General features: G+C 41.0%; 1 protein-coding gene across 2 annotated transcripts in view; it reads right to left on the reverse strand.

Annotated features, from left to right (window-relative positions):
- Positions 1–25,187, reverse strand: part of LOC146312110 (zinc finger MIZ domain-containing protein 1-like) — a 153,477-nt gene extending 128,290 nt beyond the window's left edge. The window contains exon 1 of one of the 2 annotated variants that reach the window (XM_084740828.1): positions 25,011–25,187. The gene's annotated coding sequence lies outside the window, so the exon portion shown is untranslated. The remainder of the gene's footprint in view (positions 1–25,010) is intronic. The other variant, XM_084740826.1, reaches the window with a different exon arrangement.
- Between the last annotated feature and the right edge of the window lie 806 nt (positions 25,188–25,993).

A 25,993-nucleotide genomic window follows, 5' to 3' on the forward strand; every position in this document is an offset into this window, starting at 1 on the left:
CTCACACCATTTGTGGACCAGATTTAACAAAGAAATTCTAAACATATGGAAGACCTTATGAAGTAGTTTGAGACTCCTGGTGCTGATTGTGTACAGCACTTAAAAAGTCTGTGCATTTTCCTTAATCGATAGTTGGATATGCTAAGAATCGATTAATAATTAATAATGAATATTACACAAGGTGCATGTTTTTCTTTCTCATTTTCATTTTTTCCTTATTTTTATTTTAAGAGTAAAAAACTAACCATTATGTGGATTTTTTTTTTCAAACAAAAATAATAAAAATACAATAAATTATACAACAGTTTAAACAACCAAATTAAAATGGAAAAAGTAAAATAATTGAAAATAAAAATATATAATTAAAATAATACAACAAATAAATAAAATAAAAAGAAAAAACATCAAAAAATCAAGGAGGTGATGAAATCTCTTGTCTTCCATACGCCACTGAGGCGCTGTAAGTGTCCTTCATTATTAATGTCCTCTGAGCAGGACTTGAAGCAGCTTTGCTTCTCTTATCAATCATTTATTTGCTTTCCGTTGAACACACTCCGATCCTCTGGTGTCAAATCAGACTTGAAGTGGCTAAAGAACCACCGATCTCAAGTCTTTCTTAATTAAACGAGGCTAACATGAGCCTCAAACACCTGCTCTCAAAACGATCAACAGCGCTGCACCAATGTGGGGATCCAGAGCAATCCGTGAGCTGTCAATCATTTAATACACGACACTCAGGTCTCATAAATTAACAATAGGATGCCAAAACCTATTTGTGCGAGCTCCTCCTGCGCGTGTCTTTGTGTTCTGAAAACACCTCAACAGAGAAAACTTGAGATTGAATCAGACTGAAATAATAATGTCGGCGCTACTTTTATGCACGCTTAGAAACAAGGGTTCCCACACAGTTCTTCCTGAAGGGCTGATGTTCTATTGAGAACCAACTGCTTCTGCTTCTAACCCTCTTTTGTCAAGTGTTCTTCTTAAGAGTAAGGGGTTCCATTACTACCCAACTTTTCATCAAACTCTTTTTGGAAGAAAGCGTTCTTCAAGGATTGTTGAACGCTTTTGTCAAAGGTTCTTTGTAAACATAATAGAAAAGGGTTCTCAGTAGAACCCCCTGGGTAATTTCGAAATAAAATCAATAGAATGTAAAGGAGTTCTCAACAGAAGCCCCAGGGTAGGTTCAAGATGAAACCTTTCACATACAAAAAAGTTCTCAGTAGAACCTCCTAGATGGGTCCTACATAAAACCCTTAAAATATAAAAGGGTTTTCGGCAGGTGTGTTCTAGATGAAAGGTTTGAATATAAAAAGGTTTGCAGTAGAACCCTTTGGGTTGGTTCTAGACAAAACCCTTGAAATATAAAAAGGTTCTCAGTAGAACCCCTTAGGTGGGTTCTCTTTAAAACCTTTAGATGGCAGAACCCCCTGATTGGGTTCTAGATAAAACAAGTGGATTATAAAATACGTTAGAACACCCTTGGCAGATTCTTGCTAGCGCCCTTAGAAGGTGGAAAGGTTCTGGACAGAACCCCCAGAGAGCGCTCTGGGTGGAACCACTGTATCATAAAAGGGGTTTCCTTTAGAACCTCTCATAGGTGGTTCACAAGATGGTTATAAATATAACGCTTTTTGATGGGATCTAAGTAGAACTCTCTTTAAGGGTTCCAAATGGAACCTTTAAAAAAGGTTCTACCAGGAACCAAAAAGGGTTTTCCTATGGGAACAAGCCAAAGAACCCTTCATGGTTCTTATTAGCACCTTTATTTCTAAGAGTGTAGTTTAACAGATTAAAAAAAAACACCTTCAGCCCAAACCGCTGCTTTCTCACCTTCCCAGCATGCACTCTGTCTGAACAGGATCTCATTTTGCTCGACTACAGCAGGCGTTTAGTTAACAGCAAACATAATCAAACTTTGTGGTCTGTCTCTCTGTGGCATGGAATTGAAAGCATATCGTGCAGAGTTCTTTGGTGGCAAAAATCTCCAATTACCTTCTGCGTGTAAGTGTTCACTGCGCTGGAACTTTTCCATTTCATCATTACACTCAAGCTGCCCCCATCGAAAGCCAACCAGCAGCGGCGGCAGCGGCAGCAACACAGCAGACCGTGTCATCCGTGCACCGCAGGGGGATCCTTCCAAGCTGCAGTGAATTCCTCGTTTTGTCTGGGAAAAGATTCATGTCCATACAAACCGCAGGTGCAGTGAGTTTTTTTTTTTTCCCCCCTGAACCACCACAGTGGAAAGGGGGCAGGGCAACACTCAGCTCCCCCTCGGCTATGTTTGTCACAATTACTCGGTAGGTCAACTTTCCCCCAGTCTCATTAAGAGGTAAAACACTGAGGCTAGAAAACGTCTTTTTTTCTGACCCCCGCAGGAAATGTTTCAGCTTGGCACCGCGCGCTCGGAAAAGCCACTGATACAATCGTTCCCCGGCCCTCAAAACGGATTTGGGAAACAAGAATGAGGGATTATTTGATGCAACTTCCATTCAAGGGGCCAATTCAGCCCAGCCAATCAATACTAATCAACCGGGAGATGACAGGAGATGAAATTCCCTCTGCAGCTGCCAAACGCTCATGTATCAGGACTTAGAGGCTGCACTCAGGCTCACTCTTCTCCTCTCACAAAAACAGTCCTTGGAAATAACTAAGTACATTTAACCAAGTGCTGTATTCATCTTAAGGTAGTTTAATGCAGTACATTTATTTCTAGTCACATTAAGTGAAGCATTTGGCGGCTAAACAGGCAAATATTTCCCTCACAAGTTTGTGTTAAACAGAAATAAAATGGAGATAAAGGGAGAGTGAACAACGGACTTGCATTCATCAGGTGGACAGAAGTATTGCTCCAAATAAACGATAACTGCTAAATGATTGCTAAAGTTGCTCTGTGTCTGTGTACAGAGACGACTTCTAGCTGAAACGACTGCCAGCGTTTTGTTTACAGCTTGCACCAATTCCCCCAAATGGCCAAAAAGTCAATTAACTAGGCAATGGTGGTGGAAGTATTCAGGGAAATTTACTCAAAACGCAACATACCAGAAGTAACACTACTGCTGGATAGGGATTTATCATTATTATTTATTGATCAGTGCATATAGCTTAACATTTTACTGTTGTAGTTGGTTTAGGTGGAGCTTAGTTTCAACTATTCTATATAAGGCTGCAGATAACTCTTATTTTATTCTTATAATTATATTAATTCTGCTGATATTTCCTCAATTAACGGATTGACTGATTGACAACAACAACGAAAAACTAAAATTATTAAAATAAAAGCTGCTAATCCCCATATTTGACAAGAAAGACATGAAAGATTTGGCATGATATATGACTTATGTATCTTGTGTATTTGTACAGTACTTGAGTAAAAGTACTTAGTTACATTTCAACGCTGAGCTCAAGTCATTTTGTGTTGAGTAAATTTTAATGGATTATTTTAACACAGCGGTACTGCATCTCTCTCTTAAGTAAAAGACCTTAATTCTTCTTCCACCACTGCCCAAATCTCATTGCAACACCCTGTAAATAATTGATCTACAGCATTAGCCATGTTGACAGCGTCAGGCTCTGAAAGGCTACAGCCTGTAGAGGGAGTCTTTCATCTGAGGCAAGGAACAACAAAGAGCATGAGCTTTTCATGTTAACACAGGAAACATATATTTAATGAGACAACCACGGCAATCTCCGCCGCCATGCTAAGTGAGTCTGACCCCACACCGCAGCTCGGCGGCGCTGCCAAACAACAATCACGGCAGTCTAGACGAGGCCGAGCGTCGCTCCGAAAAAGCTCTTGTAATGCACAAGGAATTTGGTGCGGTTTCCTCGGAGCGGAGAGGAAACGCATGAGTGAGAGCAAAGAGGGAGGCGAGATCCCTGCAGAGGTCAGAGCGTGTCCCCGGAGGTGTCAGGGGGAGTAAATGGGCATGACTGCAGAACATGGGGTTATACCCGCTCTCTTCCCTCCTCCCTCCTCGCAGGGTGCCTTCGCCGAGTCGTCCCAGAGCGCCTCAGAGCGAGAAGCAGCACGGCACCCCTCACACGCAAATTGGAACAGGAAACGATTGTCAGCTTCAGGCCAAATCACCACCTTATTAAACTCTCAGAAATAAAGGTGCTGACTAGAACCATACAGCCTTCTTTGGCTTGTCCCCTTAGGAGAACCCTTTATAGTTCCTGGTAGAACCTTTCATAAAGGTTCCACTTGGGACCCTTCAGAGAGATCTACCTAGAACTAGGATTACACCTAGAGCAATCTGTGCAAGGTTTCACCTACAGCCCCCTGTGAGAGGTTGTACAGAGAACCCTTCTATGGCGTAATGGTTCCACCCAGAACCCTGTCTGCCTTTCCATCTTCTGTGAGTGCTAACAAAATTAAACCCAGAGGGTGCACAGAGAACCTCCTTATATTCCGTGGGTTTTATCAAGAACACACCCAGGGGATTCTACCAAGAACCCTTTTGTATTCCATGGGTTTTATCTGGAACCAACCCAGGCAGTTCCATCAAGACTGCTTCTATATTCCAAGAGTTTTATCAAGAACCCACCCACATGGGTTTACTGAGAACCTTTTTATATTCAGGACCCAGGGGGTTCCACAAAAACCCATTTATATTCTGAGGGTTTTATCGAGAGCCAAAACAGAGGGTTCCGAGGGTTCCTTTTATCAAGAACCAACCCACCTGGTTTCACAGAGCATGCTTTCAGATTCCAAGTGTTTTATCACGAACGCTTGACAAAGAACTCTTACTTCCAAACAGGTTCTTTGAATGAAAAGTGTTCTTTGTAGAACCTTTAGTCTTATTAACAACCCTCAATCTTTTTTTTTTTTTTTGAAAAAGTGTTCTTCAGAAGCAAACTGTTCTGGGTAGAACCTCAGCACTTCAGAGAACCCTTTTGGAACCCTTCTTTATTTATAAAAGTGTGGAAAACAAATGTAAATGTGAGGAGGAGGATGGAAGAAGTTGCACGGGGAAGGATCAGGTGGTGTGATGGCCGTAGTAAAGGCTGCTGCTGGTTCTCTGCACGGCTGGCTGAAGGCTGACACCAGTATCAAGCCTCATGAATATTCAGTGACCAAGTAAATAAGGCAGATAGCATTTGACATGTTTAACATCCACCTTTGGCACCTTCCCGCTACAAAGCCAACAAGGTGAAGCAGCAGAACAAATATGTTGGTTGTTTGTGGGCGGCAGCAATCCCCGCTGATGAATTGGATGGTTTTTGAACAAAGAGAATGAGTTTCAGTGGGCGAGCGACATCAAAATAAGCCGGACTTGGAAAAACAATCTGATTTCCTCTGCGGGATTTGAGTTGCTAAACTGCTGTTTTTTGGAGACTGGCATTAAAATGAAATGTGTAGCATTATGCCTTGCAATATGCTGACATTTACATTCTTAGAAAAACATGTTTCCCTCAACTATAATCCCTGCTGGTATCAAAATGTTTGCTCTCTAAATATTTACCAACCCAGAGTCACATCTAAAGCCTAACACAGGCACCTTGAGACTTCCTTCTTTTTTTCAAGTGTTGTGTCCCAAAGGAAATGCAGTGAAAGCACTACAGACTATCTTGCAAGTGAGTAAACTCCAGCGAGCACACGACGCATTCCTCCAACACCTCAAACAGCAGCTCTGAGAGAGAAAAATATATCTGCCACCAACAAACTATGCTGCTTAAAATCAGAGTCCCTGCAGTGTGAGAGACGAGCGAGTGCATTTAAATGTATTACAGCGACAAGAAAAGTAATGCAAATATTGACACTGTGATAGCCCTCGCCACACTTATCCACTGGACCTGTCCTGTTAGAGCCATTTAACATCTGCTCAGTACTATTCCAGGTGACGGGGGTTCAAGGAATACCACAATGAAAATCTCTCTTTTCGGTGTCAAATACTCACAGAAAGGTGGCTCTGAAAAGTTTGTACGCTCCGTCTTCAAGGACGTTAGCAGCTTGGATTCACAGCACTCACAATGAATGGGAAAAGGAGCAACTACAAACTTTAATAGTTTGGATGATAATTCAGTAGAGCACAGTGTTAGTTCAGGCCACTGACATACAAAGATGGACGACATAACAACTCCCCCTGGTGGCTGGTTGCAGTATAGGTCATAAATCCCGCCCCCTCCATGTAAGCAGATGGGACATGGGCCAAACTAAAAAAACATCAAAATCAGAGTACTAGTCAGATAACTTTTTCCCAAGAATGGTTACTGTCATTTTAGGTAGTTCTGATCATGCTGATGTTTGTTCGAGTGTTAATTTCTCCAGTCAGTTTGATTTGAACTGGTTATTTGATGGTATAAAAGGGGGTTTACATCATGATTGACAGCTGAGCCCTGCTTGCGACTGAGTCGGGCAGGTGTACGTGCAGGACTTTGATACCACAGCTCAAACACTGCTACGCAAGCACCAGTGCATGATGACAGTGTTCATATCTGGGATTTTTGGCTTCATTTTTGTACCGTTGTAAGTTGTACCAACTTTATATACAGTCTATGATTCAGGCAGAGCACTAAAGTTGCACTTGCATAAGCTGACTGTCATCAGCTGGCCGCTCGCCATAATTACCGGATACTTCTCACTACAGATGCAACAATTATTTTCACTATTGATTGAAAAATACCATTACCTTTAACTCAAGGTGACGTCTTCAAAGATATTCCATTTACAAAGGCAGGACATCCTCATAAATTAAAAGCTTAAGCTAGACAGCAATTTACTTTAACAATAAATGTTGATCGATCAAAATTTGATGGGGGTTCATTTTATCAATGAACCAATCGAGTGAGCAACGGATGATTTCAGCTACACTTCTCACCATTACTTACCACCAACCTCCTCCTTACATGAATGCAAGTCATTGTATTGTTTACTAAAGATTTAATGCTATGGAGAGGATCTCAGAGAACTTTCTCTAGCAGAGCCACTTCTGCCAAGTACCACTTCACAACACAGTAAAATGGTTGATTCATTGATGAAAGTGTCATTTACAGAGCTATAACCACTTATGAGCATTTAGAGCTGAGATGATGAGTCTATTGTTTGATTATAATATTTTGATAACTGATTTAGCCATTTGTCTGGCCAGCATGCCAAACATTATGTGGTTCCAGCTTCTCAAACGTGAGAATTTAGTATTGTTCTCATCATCATATTCTGTTGTGATTTGAAGCATTTACTCAGACAGGAAATATTAGTGGTGAAGTATTCCTTTAATGGGGTTAGTGAGCAGCTCATCACATAAACAAACACATGCAAAGTCATATATTCGCAGTCTGAGCTGTCAATAACATGTGAACACAAAGGGGCCATGCGTACAGAGCACTGCCCAGCTGTGTCTCTGCAGCCTGAGCAAGCACACAGCTTCCAAATGAACTGAGAGGTTGTGTACCACTGAGCGCCACACAAAGTCACACACATGCACTCTAACCCCCCCCCTTCCCACCCACCGCTCAGTGCACCCTGCCTCCTGATAAGCTGGTTTGCCAGGCTTGCCAGCGCCGCTGATGGCTCCGTTTGCACAACCGCTCCATTGTTGCTGTGCAGAGTGGACAACTGCACTTTGGACCTTTCAGCAGGGAAAGCCTTCTATTTTGTTTCCCTTAAGGGCATCCACTGTGGTTTATCTGCAAGCTGCCAACCACACACACTTTAAACACTGCATTAAGGATATCTTAGGACAGAAAACATAAACAGTAGCCGCCGAGTATCCTGCTGTTAAGTACTGTACAGTCAGTTTGCCTGGCTGCTGATTTTTCCGGAGCTTAAAAAGACTCATAAAAGGCATCTGAATTATCTGGGCTGCTGAAACCTGATCCACTGCTGGCTGACCTTTTCCACAAAGCAATATTAAACGTAATAGTTGGGCCGAGTTAAGTGATTGCAATTTATGAGTCCATTTAACTAGATTCAATATTGGATGACAAATGATTACCTCGCTGAAGTAAAGCTTACATACACGAAAATAACCCCCACCACGCACAAATACAGAGCTTTATCAAACTTAACAATCAGCTCAGTGTCTGTCTGCTGTGAGTCTGGCTCAGCGGAGGGCTGAACAGAATTTTAAAAATGCATGACAAGACTAGAAGAAGACGAAGACGAAGAAGACGAAGGAGGAGGAGGAGAGGTTGCATATTAAATATCCACAGATACCCTCCATTTTTTTTCCTTTGGTTCAAACTGCATTAAGCTAAAACTGATGCATATCGACTACACCCTTAGAAATAAAGATGTTCTTCAGATTGTCCTCAGAGGAGACCCCTTTTTGGTTTCTGTTAGAACCTTTTATAAAAGTTCTACTTGGAATATTTTCAGAGAGATTTCCAAGAACCCGGCATTAAGGGTTTTACATAGAAATGCCTGTGACAGGTTTCACCCTGAACCCCCCATAAGATTTCCACAGAAAACCCCTTTAGAGTGTAATGGTTCCACCCAGAACCCTCTCTGGGGGTTAAATCAAGAACCTTTCCACCTTTTAAGGGTACCAACAAGACCCCATGCAGGTTCTACCACAAACCTTTTTATATTTCAGGGGTTTTATCAAGAACATCTCCAGAGTGTTTTACAAAGAATCATTTTTATATTCCTAGGGTTTTATCTAGAACACACTCCCACCAAAGGGGTTCTGCCGAGAACCTTTTAATTTACAAAGATTTCTTCTTGAACACGTCCAGGAGGTTCTACTGAAAATTGTTTGGTTTTCCAAGGGTTTTATCTATCATCTACTGAGGACATTATTAAAAGATGACATGGCTTCTTAATGGCACCCTTAGTCTTACAAAGAACTGTCAACAAACCCTTATTCAAAAAGGGTTCTTCAAAAGCAAATGGTTCTGGGTAGAACCTTAGCCCTGCAGGAATAACCCCTTTGGAACCGTTATTTCCGAGAGTGATAGATCTGGTCAACTGGCCAAATGGATTAAGTGAATCAAATCCATTTTTCCTGAGTGCATTGAGGAAGTGTCAAAATGAAACATTTTCAATTTAGCCCCTTAAGGTCCAGGATTTCTTCATCCTGCTGTAGAACAAGCTGCTTACCGTGCAGAAACAGGCCGCAACACATCGCTTAAACGTGGCCCAGGCTTTAAATTAGCCCGACACAATCCACATATTTGATTCACTGGTGCAGCCAGAAAGGAGTTACATGACTTTCAGGCATTCAGCTCAGACTATAAAGAAACAAAGTAGCCTACTTTGCACACTCCTCACTGCTCTCTTTTCAGCCACATCCTCTTGGATTTTATGACTCTGGTTAAAATGCAACCATTAAATATTCATGTGCGAGGGCTTTCACCCGTGAAGCAGTTTCCCCCTCTCTCCTTCGCTCTCCGAGCTTTAGAGAAAGTGAGAAACTTTTTGATTTTAACTGACAGGAGCTAAATATTAAAAAAAGACACTTTGGGAGTTCAGCAAAGTGTAGACTACTCCTCTCCAATATCCTTCTTTCTCCGCTGATATGAGCCTCGCCTTCTTGCCTTTCATCCTCATTGTTCTTAAAATCTCACACTGTAGTGAGACCCTTGTAGAGTAAATTAACATGACAATACAAACTGTGGAGATTAATAAAAACAAATACTCACGAGCTGAACAATGACGTGATGAAAATTGATGGTTGACAATCACTCCAAAGAGAATAACGTGTTTTTTTTGCTTTTTTTTTACTCATCAGCACACATCACACCGCATGCATCATAAACTATATATTGCTCATTAATTTTTCACTTGTTGTCTTGGCTGTTTATTATGCAAAACACTTCCTATCAGCAGCAAAAGTAATGACACAAATAATTCATACTTTGCCTCTTAGAACTCCTGGCATGCTGAAATCCATAATATATAGCAAGTTAGAGCGTCTCTGAAAGATTAAGGGTGAAATTATGTCTTCAGGTGTAGACAGTAGCATAAATAAGGCTGAAATGTGATTTTGCTGCAGTAAACATTAGGGAAATTTTTGAGGCTTTATTTGGGTAGATGTGATTCGCATACAAATGGCGCAATGCAACATTCAGGGGCTTCTCTAAACAAGCGATTTTGTAGACAAATGAAGCAACTGCTCTGACATGTGAGTGCTCAAAGTGGCTTAACACGTGTGACAGCTCAACTCAGCAAGTTGATTTAAAGGGATAGCTTGGATATTTTTGAAGTGGGCTTTTATGAGGTACTTATCCATAGTCAGTGCATTACCTACAGTCAAAGTCGGTCAGCACACCCCCAGTTTGGAGAACCAGCAGAGTACCAGAGTAGGAAGCTAACCAATGTACTGTTGTGGACAGGGTCAGCTGCAAAAAGTATTTTAAGCCACGTTCTCAGCCCACATTACTTCAGCCAGCTGTTGTCTGCATTTTCACTGTGGTCAAAATACCTGCAGAAATTAGGCATAATAGTCCACTGATGTATGAAAAAGCAACAGCTATTTTTATAGATTATTTTTGCGTGAAACTGGTATGAGTACCAAAGTAGCAAGAACTCAACCAATCAGACACCTTCAACACTGCAAGCCCCACCCCCAATGTTGTTGTGCTTTTGGTACTATCCCCCAAGCAGAGACTTTTTGGGGGTAAAATAACATCCCAAGAACTGAATTTATTTTTGGTCCCAGCTGTTGAAACATGGACTGAGTTCCTCTAAAGGTTCCTAGTGCCTGGGAAATGTTCCTGTGGTGCAAACGTGGCTAAAGCCACAGGGAACATGGCAGCTGCTGCCTCAGTCGGTTAGTTAGTTTGTGATTTGTGCTACTTTGGTGTTTTGAAGGGTTAATTTGGATTCACCGAAGTCACATGATGACATAATAATAAATCAAACGATTGAGGCAGCAGTAGACCAACAAGCACTCCTGTGGTCTGTGAGGTAATAATACTGTTTTTGTCAATGGAGATTGGTGGCTTTGGAAAGAGCAATGTTTGGCTTTCTTGTGAGAAAAGGCAAAGTAAAGTAGTAAAACTATTCTAAACATAGTGTACATATTGGTTGCTAAAATACATTTTGCTGCTGACCCTGTCCACAGCATGACATTGCTTAAGCTTCCTACACTGGTACTCCTGCCTCCCGTATCCAACGTACTGTATTCAGTGCTTTTAGCACTTCATATAACCCCACTTCAAAAAACCCAAACTCTCCCTTTAACTACCAAAAACTCATGAGGAGCGAATAAAACTGAGCCAAACAATGGTATTGTTGTGCGAGAGAAAAGTTCATTCATTTTCAACTAATCTATTTAGTGATTTGGGAGTGACGATTTGTGCCACTCTCTAATAAATGAGGGACTGAACTCATCAGTAGGACGTTTATGAATAATACTGTGTCTACGAGCAACTGTACAGTCGATCACTACCTTGAGTTTTGGACAGCGAATGCAGGAGCAATCAGTCTTTTATCAGCCACTAGAAGTCTATCCTGCTTCAAGCACTGAGCTGAAGATTGAGATGAATCAAAAGGGTTTTTTCTCTTCTTTCTCCTGCACTAGTTTGAAAGAAGCCACTTGCCAAAAATGGAGTCAAACTTTCCATCGCTGCTCATCGTGCGTCTTTGATCCCAGACAAATAAGAAAACAAAAAGTGGAGGACGGCTTGTGAAACACGGAGGCTTTCAGAGGCATTCTTGCACTCTTGGAAGACTGCCCGCTCTTCTGAAAGGGGTTTTCTTCAAAGCAAACGCCGGTGACATTACCCATTCTCCTCCCAATTAAAATTTATTGAGAACATCCAGGAAACACTGCACGGCTAATATCATCACAACTAGCTTGTCAAAAACAAACAAATACAGCGATCACAGGGACAAAAAAAGGAATCCTTCAACGGCCTTTTGAGTTCATAACCAGCATCTAATCCGCTGTAATGATTTACAATATGACGAGTCAGGCAAAATTTACTGTGACAGATTGAATGGGACCCAACATAAATATAATTACAGCTCACACGATCATCTCCACCTCCCTCCTCCAAAGGAAGTGTCTGCCGACGCCGCACAAAGAGGAGGCAGGATACGCAGGCAGCCTCGAGTGATTTGCCTTTTCAATTTGCTGCTCAAGATCAGCTGATGCCAAACGTGACGATAACAAAGCCACAAGGTATCATGGATTTATCAGTCTTGATAGCAGGTATGTTTTCTGAATGAAGGTGGTCCGTGTGGATCACTGTGGCACCAAAAGATGTGACATTTGACCTCAAACATCCAAGGTCAAACGAAACCACAGAGGAGTGTGTGTGAGGGGGGATTTTAACAGCTGCAGCTAATAATTGGAGAACACGTTTAAGGATGGATGCTTTTTAAAAAAGACACAAACAAGGAGATTAAGACTTAGAAGATTAATCTGCAACTAAATGAAGTATTTCAGAAATTGTGCCAAACATTCACTGGTTCAGACTGTGTTTTTAGTCCTGTATGAAAGCAATTAGAACATCATTTGGTTTTGGGCTGTTTGTCAGACAAAACAAGACATTTAAAGACCTCATCCTGGACTCTGGGAAACTGAGGTGGATATTGTTCCATTTTTTTCCCTGATGGACTTAGCAGTAGGCGATCTGGTCAAAAAATAATGTCATTATCTATTTAACTGCAATCATGGTCCACAATCTAAATTGCAATCTTTTTTTCTCAATTCTGAAATGCGCAATAGACCACAGCTAGACTTGAAACAGCCTATAATTTTCTCCATTAAAACACAATATTTCATTAAAGATACTAAACAGGTTTCAAACTGGTGATTAAAACATGAGTTTAATTTGAAGTTGTAACAAGGGCCAAAAGATACCATAATCATAACACTTTTCAAGTGCTCACAACTCAGATTTTTTCTACATTTTCCTCTAAAGTGTTTGTATCTTGAAAAAAGGACAGAATAAAGCTGGCTGCTGCACTTTAATCAAGAATAATTGGCCATTTTATTAGAGGCATTTAAAAAAAAAAAAATTCATATTTTATTTTCATAAAAGCCCTTGTAGGCACGGGTGTTGCAAATTGTCATAATGACACTGTGACACTAGATGAACAGCTGTTTTCAGTTATACTTCAGTATACTGTATCTGTCCCTATCAAACAAACCACAAGTACACAGGTTAAAACACAACTTTCATGTCAAGAACCTCCACAATAGATACACATCAGATCAAGAGTCTCACTGGTTTTTTGTATTAAGAAATCCCTTCTGAGTGTGTTTTCTCAGGTTTGAGGATAATAAAGGTCAAACTAGGATCTTTTTAAATTACAATCAGTCAAAACAATCTTTGCTTGTTGTTCCAACTTCCAAAAAAAGGTTACAAAAGTTAAAATATTCTATTCCTCCTTCTGCTTACGACCCCCTCCAACTCACCTTAGTAACTATGTTAGTCCCCAAACCTCAGTTTGAAAACCACTGGGTTAAAACAATGTTACTGCACTGGCAGATTTTTGCTCTTTTCAGGAAAAGAAAACTTCACAGACTTTAAGTGCAGACAAGTAAGCCACTCCACTCCCAAGTGTAAGTGTGAAGCAATAGAAAGTAGTTTGTGAAGTTTGTGGAGAAGCCAGATTTCTCTCTCTCTCTCTCTCAAAAAAAAAAAGAAGGGGTCGTAAACTAATTCTCCAAAAGAAACCCACTGTGCCCAACCCCCCCGCAGCCTGCCCAGATTAGGTTTCACATTCCTACCTCACAAATAACACACATGCACACACACACACAGACACACTCACATGAGACAGAGAGTTGGAATAAGACACAGACACTTCTGTTGAGGCATCTCTGACCTCAGACTATTTCATCTCACTGACGATGTTTACACCAGAAGTCAAGCACAAGGATATCGTCTCTCTTGTTCTCCGTCCAAGATGTGGAGGCTTGACCGCCCCCCCTCCTTCCCTCCCTCTCCTCAACAACCCCCCCTCCATCATCCTTCATGCTAATGTAACACACATTAGTGAAACCAGCCGCGCGCTGTGTACGCCCATGGTGACGCGAAGGATGCTGGGCCCTCGGGTGAGCCATCTCTCCCCCCCTCTCCCTCCCTCCCTCCACATGCCAGGCACATCACGGGCGCAGCCTCACACCACAGCGTCTGTGACTCAAACATGCCCTCCTTTTAGAGCAGATGGTCAAAAATAGCGGCCGCCGTCAACATTTTTGTAAGCCGTGGGACCCGTTGGGCCACACAGCGTTTGCCAAGAAGGAGTAGGGGTGCAATATATGTGTGTAAAAATAATCTGGTCAGTTACAGCTCCTCTCTGCTTGATACTGACAAAGTGAGAACACCCTGTTGTTAGACGAAAAAAAAAAAAAAAAAAGCTTATGCAATCTGCACCTATAAATAGCAGCGTGAAGTGTGTCTGCATATGTGTCTCACTGTGTGTTTACATCCAGACAAACACTGCCCAATTAATTAGCATTCATCAGCAGCACTAGTTGTTATGATATCTGTGATTACTATTAGTGTGTGAAACAATCTCTCAATCATTTCCTGAAGCCGACACCGAGCTGAAGACGGGACGGGACCACCAGCCACCAGACGAGGGGACATGAGGAAACAGACAGGACATGTTTACAGAAGAGTTATTTAAAGTCACCGCTGGGGCGGCATCGCACACGGCTACAGGACAGGTTTTAGGTCACCTACATGCTGTGCCCAAACACAAACAGACGCTTTACATCAAGTGAACCCAGTTGTTGACCCTTTGAACCCTGGAAACACCATATATTATGTTTGGTTACTCATTAAGACCCTTATTTGACATGTCCGTTGGATTATACGTGTACAAGGACAGTGGTTATCAAACTTTTTTCACTGATGCAGCCTGTTTGAAATATTTTTCAGCCATGTGACCACTGCAAAACATTTCTGATACTGAACTGCGATACTTTTATGGGACAGATCGAACTGCTTTAATACTATCAATTATCAAAAAATACTTTGTTGTTCAATATACAGAGTTTTGACAGTTAATTATATGTGTTATATAGTCCAATACTGTGCAGATATTTAGTCAGTTTCTTCATTTTAGTTCCGTTTCCAGGTCTTTGAACTGCTTATTACTTTAAAGTGAGTAATTGTACTGTAATATTTCTTTTGGTTAAAGCAGATATTCTAGACTTGGTATTGAAAATAGGATCGATATCTAAGTACATGTGTTGGTAGTGGCACTGGTATTTTTGAACAATATCCAGCCCAACCGATACTGGAATTGTGGAACCGATGCCAACACCGATATTAGGGAGTAACACAATACCAATATTCTTAATTTATCCACATATTAATTCCAAACTGACAATAGTGCATTGAAACACTGGTAATTTTAATATTTCTAAATAAGTACAAATAAAAAAAACACGAATAGAACAATCTGAATTAAGAAAAAGGATCAAATATATCTAAAATGCTGCAAATACAACTAAAAAGTGAAAACAACCTGCAGCATGCTCTCTAAAACGTATCAGACAACATCAACAATACCGATAACGACTGATACAGCTGTGCTAGGCCAAAACTGGGCCAATAACATCTTCTGGTTGATATATGTCTCTTTTGATGTCTGTGCTTTGGGACTCAAGTTCCCACCATGCTTTGGGGGATGTAAACAGGAAGTAATGCGTAGCCATGGGTGCACCTGAGCTATATTTGTTTACATTGTGGCAAATCTGCACCATGACACGTCACGTCCGGTTTAGCTGCAGGCAGTTCCTGTTTACACTCCAGACAACAAACAGCTGCATCACTACATTTGAGGATATGATCAAGGTTCAAGATTCAGTTTATTCATGCATAAAAATGAAAGTTTAAGGGCTCCCATCCTCATCAGCCAAGAAACACCTACAAATAACTAAACTTGAGATGATTTTATATGAGTTTATTTGGACGTATTTCCATCACTAGAAAGAGTAAGAAGACACAAAACAGAAGGGATGTGATTTTTGACCCAAAGTGAATCAATCTGTTGATAAGGGTTAATATATTCCACCCTATCCAGTGCTGTCATGGTCTTCTCTCACTGCCCACAGCTGTCACGTTGGCGTATCGGTTCTGGTCTGTGATGCATGCCTTGCACCTGGGTAACCGACCGCACACAGACACCGTGTTAGCGTGAGGCTGCAGTGTAAGCTGACACACCGGCCGTGGGTGTGGTGTTACTGCTGTCTGCGCTTCATCATCACTTAAGACTGTTTGGTTTGGGGGAAAAAAAAAGTCAGAAGACAAATCTGAACTCCAGTGAACAGATTTTTTAAAGGATTCAACAATTAAACAAGTAGCTGATCAGCTAATTGCTTAGTCAGATTTGTTTCTTAAACTTGCAAATAGAGTTTACTCGGGTTTTGGAGCGTTGTTTGGACATTTTATAGATAAAATAACTAAAGAAATAATCTGAAAGTAGTTAATAGATGATGAAAACTATCATTTTTGTCATAGTTACACATAGCACTCCTGTGTCTGAGATGCTCCTAAACTAAAGGATCCTGCAGCTTTTTCTGATGAATCATTGCTGCTCTTCAGAAGAGAGTTTTCATAGCACTCTTCTGTTTATATTTGTCAGAGAGGGAACCAAACCTGAAACAAAACTGAATGTAGGCAAGTAAGGTCTAAATGAAGGGACACTCTTCTCTGTTGAAGCTCAGTTTTGTGCCCTAAAAACCAATTTTCTTAATCAGCTTCTTCCTCTTAGCGATACCGATGTTTGAACCCTTTGAAAGAAAAGTGTTTTGTATTTGTTTTTGTTTGGGTCTGTGCTCTTTTCACGCTCCAAAGTGGGTGAAAAAAAGAGCTATTTCCATGCTTCAGTAGTCTAATATTAATTGACACGTAGTAGAAAATGGTGAAAAATGCCAAAACTTCTTCAGATAGCTTGTTTTTGACTGAATAAAAGTCCAAAACCCAGAGATATTCAGTGTTCGGCGATATAAAACAGCAAATCATCACTGAAACAAGCAAGAATCAGAAAGTTGACAGTTGTTGGGTTGTTTTCCTCCTTAATGTCAATCAAACGGGATCAAATGACAAGCAAATAGTTTTGGGGAATCAGATATATGAGTTTTTCAGATATAAAGATGATGATGTTATTAAATCATAACTCGGAACATAACAACCCAAGTTTTCAAATGCTTCAGAATCAGAAATACTTCTTTGATCCTAATAGGATCAGGCATCAAGAACCAAATCCAAATAAGAATCAATTCCAACGTTACGATTCAAGAGGAGTCGTTAAAGAGACCAGTGTTGTTACGGTTATCAAGCTAACGTTGGCTTAGCTCAGTGTTTTCTGCTGGTAACATTTAGCCTGTCTGTGGTAATTTGTGTGTTACACAACTCTGCTGTGAATAACACGAGGACACTCGAAGAACCACAATCAATGAGCATAATGGACCCGCCCCTTTTTGCTCTCTACTCCAATGACTGTTGAGCAACCTTACCTTGGTGTACTTTCTTTTTTTACTGTAAAATTGACACAGAGGGTCATACCTGAATTTAGCTAATGTTGGCAAAGCACAAGCTATCTAGATAGCTAATGTTAGAAAAACTAATTAGCTAGCTTTGTTTATTTATGTGTCTTTGTTGTTTTGACTTCCTGTTTTTGTTGGTGTTTTCCCACCCTTTTGATTTCTGGTTGTTTTCATCTGTCCTTGATTGTTTCCACCCAACTTTGCTTCTTGTGAGTGTCTCTACACCTGAGTCTTTGTTTCTACAAGCCTGGTAGTTAACCAGCATTTTGCTAGCATTAGCTAATTTAACATGTGAATATATGTTACTTTTATGGGTCCTGCAGCAACATCTTTTAATCATCTGTAGTTTTCTTTTCAACACAGATGAGCCCAGCACATAGCACATTTAAGTCCAAAAACAGGAACAGAGAAAGTTGACTGAGGCACCAAGCTTGCTCACGTGTCATTGGAGAACAGAGATAAAAGGGGCGGGATTTAGGACAGGTCTATTGTTAAAATACAAACAATATCCAACCTTTAATTCCCTTAAACTTTAGCTCCTTTAGACTTGCATTTATTTAAGAACAAAAATAAGCATAGAGAGATGTAAGAAAAATAAAGAAAATAGAAATAAGAAGTATGTAAAAATATGTGCATCATCATGTAGAATATGAGAGATAAAAGCGCTCTTTGCTGCGGGTCACCTCAGCCTTTGTCACAGCGACTATGCAAAAGGAAAACAGGTGAAATGCAAAACAATATTTGAATAGAAGCCTCTTGTGTGTCGACATATGGCAGCAGACGAGCGAGAAACTGCTCAACATGTCGGGGATTTTATCTTCTCGTGTTTTACATCTTGATAGCAAACTTGAAAGCATGTGACATTTGTGTTCGGGGTGGAGTGGGTGGAGGGGTAACGGAGGAGAGCCGTGATGGGGGTGGCTGGTTGGTTGGTGTTGCCGGGGAAGGAGATTACCCTCAGACCTTTTCTTTGAGAGCGAGACAGAGGATGGGGGGGGAGGACGTTCCCTGTGTATTAGTAAATCCCAGTTAATTTTCCCTGTCAGAGAACAATGAGATATGGACCCCCGCGGGCTCTGTTGAATGTAATTCCACCACTTGCTCAGAATCACCTTCATTACTCATCAGAGGTGTGGATCTCTCCCTCTTTCTCTCCCATACGGGACTCTGCGATGCTTCAACAGAGCCCCTCAGGAGTCTTTCCAGCGCCCATTTTTTTTTTTTTTTTTGATAGCGAGATTACACCTCTTGAGACGTTTTCAAATTTTCGAGAGCAGCTGCTAGTTTCTCAGTTTACGCTGGAATTTGAGAGGGAAACACGTCTGCCGCGCAACTCGCTGCAAGACTTGACAACCCTGCAAGGTTCCTGGGTTGGACCCTGTTTAATTTATAGAAGATGAGACTCTGGAGAAGCCGGATGTTATTCATGATTCAGAGCCTTTCATTTACACTTAACACTGCGCTGCTGCGCTGTGACATCATCTGGGTATGTTTTTCACAGCATGTCACATTCAACATGCATGAGCCTGCGACTGCTAGGGGCCTCAAAAGCTCCAATTATATCCATCGTGGGTTAAGGCTTGCAGATTGGATTGAGTTTTTTTTCTCTTTTCCACAACTATCATGTCGCCTGTTTAACTCCCAAACCCCGCTGATGGCAACAAACATGTAAACAAAGTACCAGTAGATTAAATGCATTTTAATTCCATATTTAACTTCCATACCATCCAGATCTTCAGCCTAAACACAAATAACTTAAATATTTCTGCACACAGTTGAGACTGAGAGGTGCAACTAATAATTATTTTGATCATCACCAATTCATCTGAAGATTATTTTTTCATTATTAATTGTTTACTCTATAAAAAGTTAGAAAACTATCAACTATATTAACTATTTTGTCAATGTATTCATCGTTTCAGTCATTTTTCAAGAAAAAATGTCAAACATTTGCTGGTTACAGATTCTTAAACGTATGGATTTGCTGGTTTTCTTAATTATTTATGATGTCAATTTACAGTCTTTGGGTTTTGGACTGTTGGATTAATGAAAGAGGCAAACTGAAGACATCATTAGTCATTCTTAAAGCAAAAGTGATACACATTTGCTGGTTCAAGCATCTCAAATGTGAAGATACTGAACATCTTTGGGTTTTGGACCATTCGTCAGTCAAAACAAGACATTTAATGTCACCCAATTTTATTTTTTTTACATTTTAAATAACAAACAAATCATGAAATAATCATTAGTTGCAGACAGTAATCCTGCATATAATTGATATTATAAATAAAGAGGGAATTTTCCTGGCGGACCGAGCAGGCGTGGGATCAAGCCAGAAATACAGTATTTAGACCTATTAATCACGAGATGTGTGTTTTGTGTTCCGGCTAACTTCCCCTCCAGCATGGCTGCAGCTGTAAGAGGAGGCAGGCCTATTGTTCAGACTAACAAGGGGCACAGAGGTCACTTGCATTTTCACAAGAGCTTTGCCAGAGGGGCTGGGGAAGAAGCCGGCACACTAGTCTGTTTGGTATGGATCTACACTAAAGCTTTTTCAATAAAGTCACATCATTCCCAGTCTATTATAGAGGGGGATAGATTAGATTAAGTGAGATTATGCAGAGAGGGGCTCCCTAAAAAGAGCAAAAATAACACACTCAGTACTTAGCAGGCAAGTCAACAGTGGGATTAAGTCAAAAGGACGCGTTCAAATCCAATGCTAATATGCACAATGGTCATCCTTCCACAGGCTGAACTTTTTAAGTGGTCTTCAATGTTGTTGCTTCAGATTTCGCAACACACTTTCTAGACTGCAGCAGCAACAAAATCTGACTTTTATTATCATATTTTGCTCATAACGCTGAAATTAAACCGCAATTTGACAAATCTCAACCCCCCAAATTTAAATAAGGGTTATTTTTCTTCCCTCTGTCATACTGTCATCCCTCCCGTCAAGCCCTCTCTGCGCGTACAGTTTGTACAATAACAACTCCTATCACCAATGCAACCGAAAATATGCACAAAGTGGTTGCACACTCTAACATGATTAAATGATGTGCGGTCTGGCGTCACTCCCAGCACCTCTCCCATCCCTCGCTGCTTTTGCTCTGTATCTCTCCGCTGCACGAACGCAAACACACACACACAGATTCCCTTTCCCTGAGCTGTGTTTTGAAAATAGAAGCTTCATATTAACAGTCAACAGTCAAGCTGACAGGTACGGTCTGACCATTCTCTCCGTCATGAAACCCTCTCTGTGGATATCTGCACGGCACACATGTTGCTGCGGCGAGCGTGTCACCGAGGCGGAGCGTCACAAATCGTCACAGACGCATACATGAGGAATGCAGAAGAACACATGTGGGAAGAGTGCAGTGGTGTGACAAAGAGCAAATGCTTATTTTGTTATTCAGAGGGGTGGAAGAAATATTCAGATCCTCTACTGGAGTAAAATTAGTAAAACCACAGTATTATAATACTGTGCTGGTGTGTGACAGTGAGCTGCAAGTACATGTTGCATCATTTTAGTGGCTCACACGCTCACAACAAAAGTTCTTGCACTGAAAAAAACAATTCCAAAAAATTCTGCACACTTGTACTCGCTTTATTATTTAACATTTTCAGTAAACTCGCGTCCTCTTTGGGTATAAGATGTAGGACATTAAGGTGATCAGGACACCTAATGAAGGCATTAGGACTTAAGCATCATCAGAAGGCAAGTCACAACACCACAGACTTAATAGTCACTACCAATACCTGTGAAATTCCACAACTCTCAATACCCAGTTTGGGTACTTTTGGTTATGTTATTAATGTCAGCATGAATTGAAACTCACTCTACTCAAGTTGGAAGTTTTCCTCCAGTCTATGAGCTATGGTTATGTTACCTTAACTTAAACACAGTAGCCATTAGCGTCTAGCCATTGCAAACATGTTGTACTTCAGGACAAGGATAACAAGGATAAAACTTAAGATATGTTTTCAGTGTAACATTAACTTGAATTGAAACTCTAATACACACGCAAGTATCAGTTCTCCCCGTATTCATCAGTAAAGCGAACACAAGTGAGCAACAGTGTGTTGTTTCTCTTGGTTCTTTCACAAGAACACTGGAAACATATTCTGCAAAATTATCATCAGTTTTTCACATTAAACCTTTAGTTAAATAACTCTTGACTATAGCTGTAAAACAAATGCGGCAGAGTCAAAAACCACAGTATTTACCTCTGAAATGTGGTCGCGATGCTTGAGTAAATTTACTTAGTTACTTTCCACCACTAATTATCCTTAACAATCTCACTGGCAGAGATATTACAGTATCAAAATAACCCTTTACGATGTTATAATTGCTCACGAGTAACATAATAACAGGATTATTAAAAACCAAGTGCTGTTTGACACCAGAATAAACCTCATGATTAAGCTACTCCAGCTGCCCAGTGACACACTTTCTGTGCCCTGCATTCTCCTCACTCATTGAAAATAGCCATACCAGCAGGGTGATTCATCCCAGGAGTTTATTCTCTCCAGCAAAGACAACACAAAAGGGACCTTGAGCGAAACCTACACAAACCTCCCACAGGCTCTGACCGCGGAGGAAGAGCAGTCAGTCGCTCGCCTTTTTTCCTGCTAGAGCGCTTAAGAGGGCTGCTCGCCGCAAGTGGAATTCCCAAGTCGAATCAATAACATTATGACATTATACACCATCTAACAGCCATGTTTACCAGCTACTTAAGCACACATTGTTGGTAAAAGGAGGCTCAAGCTGCAAACCATTGGGAGAGGGTTTAGTTTTGTGGCTACGATGCAGTATTTATCTCTCGACTGTTTGGGTGTAAAATGACACTGAACACTTATGTTATATGTTTGCAGACAAAAGGAGCGTCAGATGCTGCACGCGGACAGTCTTTCAGTAGGTGAGAGCGGCTGGTGGAGGCTCTCGGTCTGCTCGCAGGCTGGCCAGCAGCAGTTCTGCTGGAGGTAATGAGGCCTCTTGTGTGTCCTCTCTGATCTGAGAGTTGAATTATTTCCCATGTGGCACGGCCATTTCCAGCTTCCGCCTTTGCTCTCACCTCGTCGGGTGGGTGGAAAGGCGAGAGCGAAAAACTCCCACCCTGCACTGAGAAACGTGTTGCCATTGTCAGTCCACGGGGCCACATACACAGACCTCATGGCTGCAGTCCAGATAAAAACAGATTTGATTCAAAATGAAAGTAAAGCTTTGTCCAGTTCTTGAGAATTGGGGCAAATCATGTAAAAAAAAAAAAGTTTCATTATTAATACCAACAAACCAATTTAAGAAATGCTTTGATTTGCTTTATTTTTTTATTCAATTTCTAAACTTTTTTGTGCCAGACAACACCCTTGTCCCAGACAAGAATTTACAACTTCAAACACTTTAACAATGTGTTAAAAGCCTTAAACTAACAATACCTACTGACAGCATAGATATAAAAATGTGCTATTATAATCATCTTTGTTTTAAAGACAATTTTTTAATAGAAATGTTGGTCCTTTAAAGTCGTGTCCCAGGTTTCAATCTGCTCCATCAGATTTTTACAATAACATGATTTAATCAGGCATAAAGAAGTTTAGCTATAGAACCCCTGTCTGACTTCCTGGTTTGAAAAAAGGCAGGAAATTGCCCAAGCACTGGTATGATTTCTATTTTCCAACAAGCACATTAAATAATATTGCTGTCACGTGTGTCTCAACCATAACATGTCAACTCCATAGCCCCTCTATATCAAAACTAAATATGAATTATGGTTTAAAATTTTGTATTTTGATTACACTTTGGAGAACTCTTTGCAACTTTAAAATACAAAAGGAAGTCACTACGACTATGAGTTCGATCTTTTAAAATATATGTTCTCAGAATAACTGAAGAGTAAACATCAAAAACCCTTCAAGAATGGGGTTTATTTTTAGTTTTTGTTGACTAATCTGTGCCAGAAGCAGCAGCTCCGTGTCCTTTAACAGTTTTATTCTGCCTGACTATGTGCTGACGCTTCTCATTGGTCAAACTCAGAGTTAATAAATGGTCTACTTCAGCAGCCAGACACACGTGCTGGGTTGCAGATCTCTGTTTCAATGTGTCTTTTGTCTGACGGCTGGTGTTTCAACATCCTCAACTTGAATAGAAGAAGGTCAGCCTGGTGGGGTCTGCCCCATGGTTATTCAGGAGCCCAACCTGGGGCCCCACAGAGGTGGGGTGACCGGGGAGGGAGGGAAACGGGACAGAAAACCTCCTCCTTCTCTGTCTGACTAATCTATGAAGCCACTGGAAGTTTGAAGTTTTCCCCTGCACGGGCAATCAGCGTTTAATCACACGTGCCATCGAGTGCTTGTGATGCAGGCGGATTGAAAGGTGGCCCATGCAGGGACTTGAGCAGAGAGCAATCAAAGGACCAGGTGCACAGAGATGACATCCTCTCCCATCCTGCATCAAGGCTGCATCTGAAAGTTTTAGAAGCAGCAGAGTGGAGAAGCCTGCCACTTCAACAGTTGAACCCAAGAAGACAGAAATGTAAACAAAAGCCAGTGAGGCTGCTCTCTAATAAGACAGACCGGGATGCTGCAGCAGCTAACAGCAGACGAATGAACTTTTCAGCAACATAACAAAAACAGGAAGAGCTTTCCTGGACATCTCAGCAGAAAAAGACGAGAAACATCTGCACGTGTGTTTGTTTGCTTGCTTTATGCTCCCAAACTGGGCTTTTCAGAAGCAGAAGCATGCATATGTGAGAGAAGCACACACTCTTTGCCTCTCTGTTTCACTGACAATGGTTAGGAAGCTGCAGAGTGTAGCTTACTTTTTCCACTTGGCCATGCTTTTTGCTTCCTGGACAGATGTACAGCAAGTGGAAACGAGCCCAGTTCTATATGTGAGACAGGGCCCCTCAATCCCAAATGGTTCCATATATTCAGACAGCAGGAATTTTGGGGAGTCAACTTGTTAAAGCCTTAAGAAGCAGTAATGACCTACAGCAGCATGATAACTCCAAGCTGGGACACACGCACTGATGTAATAATATATAAAAACATGATGCTGTTAACAAAGTTCAGAAATAAGCATTTAAGGTGACATTTCATGAACAATCCGCGCAGTGACCGCTGCCTGCCCGTGTATCCACAGTCATTCTGCAGCCTGCACGAATCCCCCTCGCAGCAGTGAACCCACATTAGACAAACCATGTGCTTTGTGCACATCACAAGCCAAAGGTAAAAGCAAAACCTACCGCACACACAGACACACGCAGCGCGGCATGATTCATTCTGCAAGCAAAACGCATACAGGCTGCTACATTGTAGCCTCCAAGCCCCGGCGCTTTGGAGATCAACGCGGCATCTGTTACCAACGAAATGCACAACCTGCTTAACAGCCCGCCGGTTCAATCCCGACGGCGCACAGCGGCGGAGAGTAAATAAAAAGCTGCGGTTGATTATTACAGCCGGAGACGTGCTCCTCAGTGCCAGTTCAAGTGGTCACTCTATTGTTGAGAAACAATCTGAGCCAAAGTGGAAACAAAACCTTCCCGAGAACAAGAGGCTCGCAGCGGCCACACCGGGAATAAAGCAGCGTTTAAGTTTGCAGTTACTCACCGGGTTATTAAGCGGAGAAAGTCCTCGGTAATTTTCGGCTCTTGTTTTTAAATATCTTCCCCCCTCACGGCCACTGAGAATGGGCTCAACGTCAGTGGGTGAGTAACTGAATAGACTCGGAGAGAGCGCAGTAAGTTGAAGTGTCAAATTACATTGGCTATTCTATTACCAAAGGGACCCATGCTCGGTGGCTGCTGACAAAATGTGTCGCGGATTTTTACGCGGAGACGCCGTCAGGAGGAGCAGAGAGCCGGGAGGAGCGGAGCAGAGCGGAGCCGGACTGCCTGACTGACTGACTGACTGTCGCTCAGCAGCTCAGCTCAGCAGCCATCTGGTCCACTGGATCTGCTGGAGCGACCCGCTCCCACAGTGGTACCAACCGAGTCTACACACTGTGTACACATGAGCCTGACAGATAAAAAGGAGCAGTAGTCTCACACATTAAAAGGGAAACTGGGCATGCTGGGTATCTTATTACGGCTCCCTTTATTAATTAAATTAGTTTAACAACATATAACGGTTATTTATTGACATTTTAAATGAATAATTTATCATAATGGCACCTAACAGAGTTATACTGATATGAATAAACGACTCTTTACTTGTGAATACTAGTAATCAGTTTATAAAATGACATAAAAATAATAAGATATTTAAAAAATTAAATGCCACAAAAATATAAATCTAATATACAGTAAAATTGTGAAAACAAATAATTAAAAAGAATAATAAAAATTCCACAAAAAATACAAATACAATCTTAATTAAAATAGTGTCAAAAGACAATAAAATATTTAAAAATAAATACAATGCCACAAAATTTAAAAATATATCATATGTTTAAATAGTAAAAAATATATATATATATATATTAAAATGTCACAAAAAGTAATTACAATATACATTAAAACAGTGATGTAAATAATAAATTATTTTTAATTCACAAAATGCTAATGTATTATACATTATAATAATGACAAAAA

This window comes from Lutjanus erythropterus, chromosome 17 (genome assembly GCF_056507025.1).
Source record: "Lutjanus erythropterus isolate fLutEry1 chromosome 17, fLutEry1.hap2, whole genome shotgun sequence".
Taxonomy (NCBI): domain Eukaryota; kingdom Metazoa; phylum Chordata; class Actinopteri; order Lutjaniformes; family Lutjanidae; genus Lutjanus; species Lutjanus erythropterus.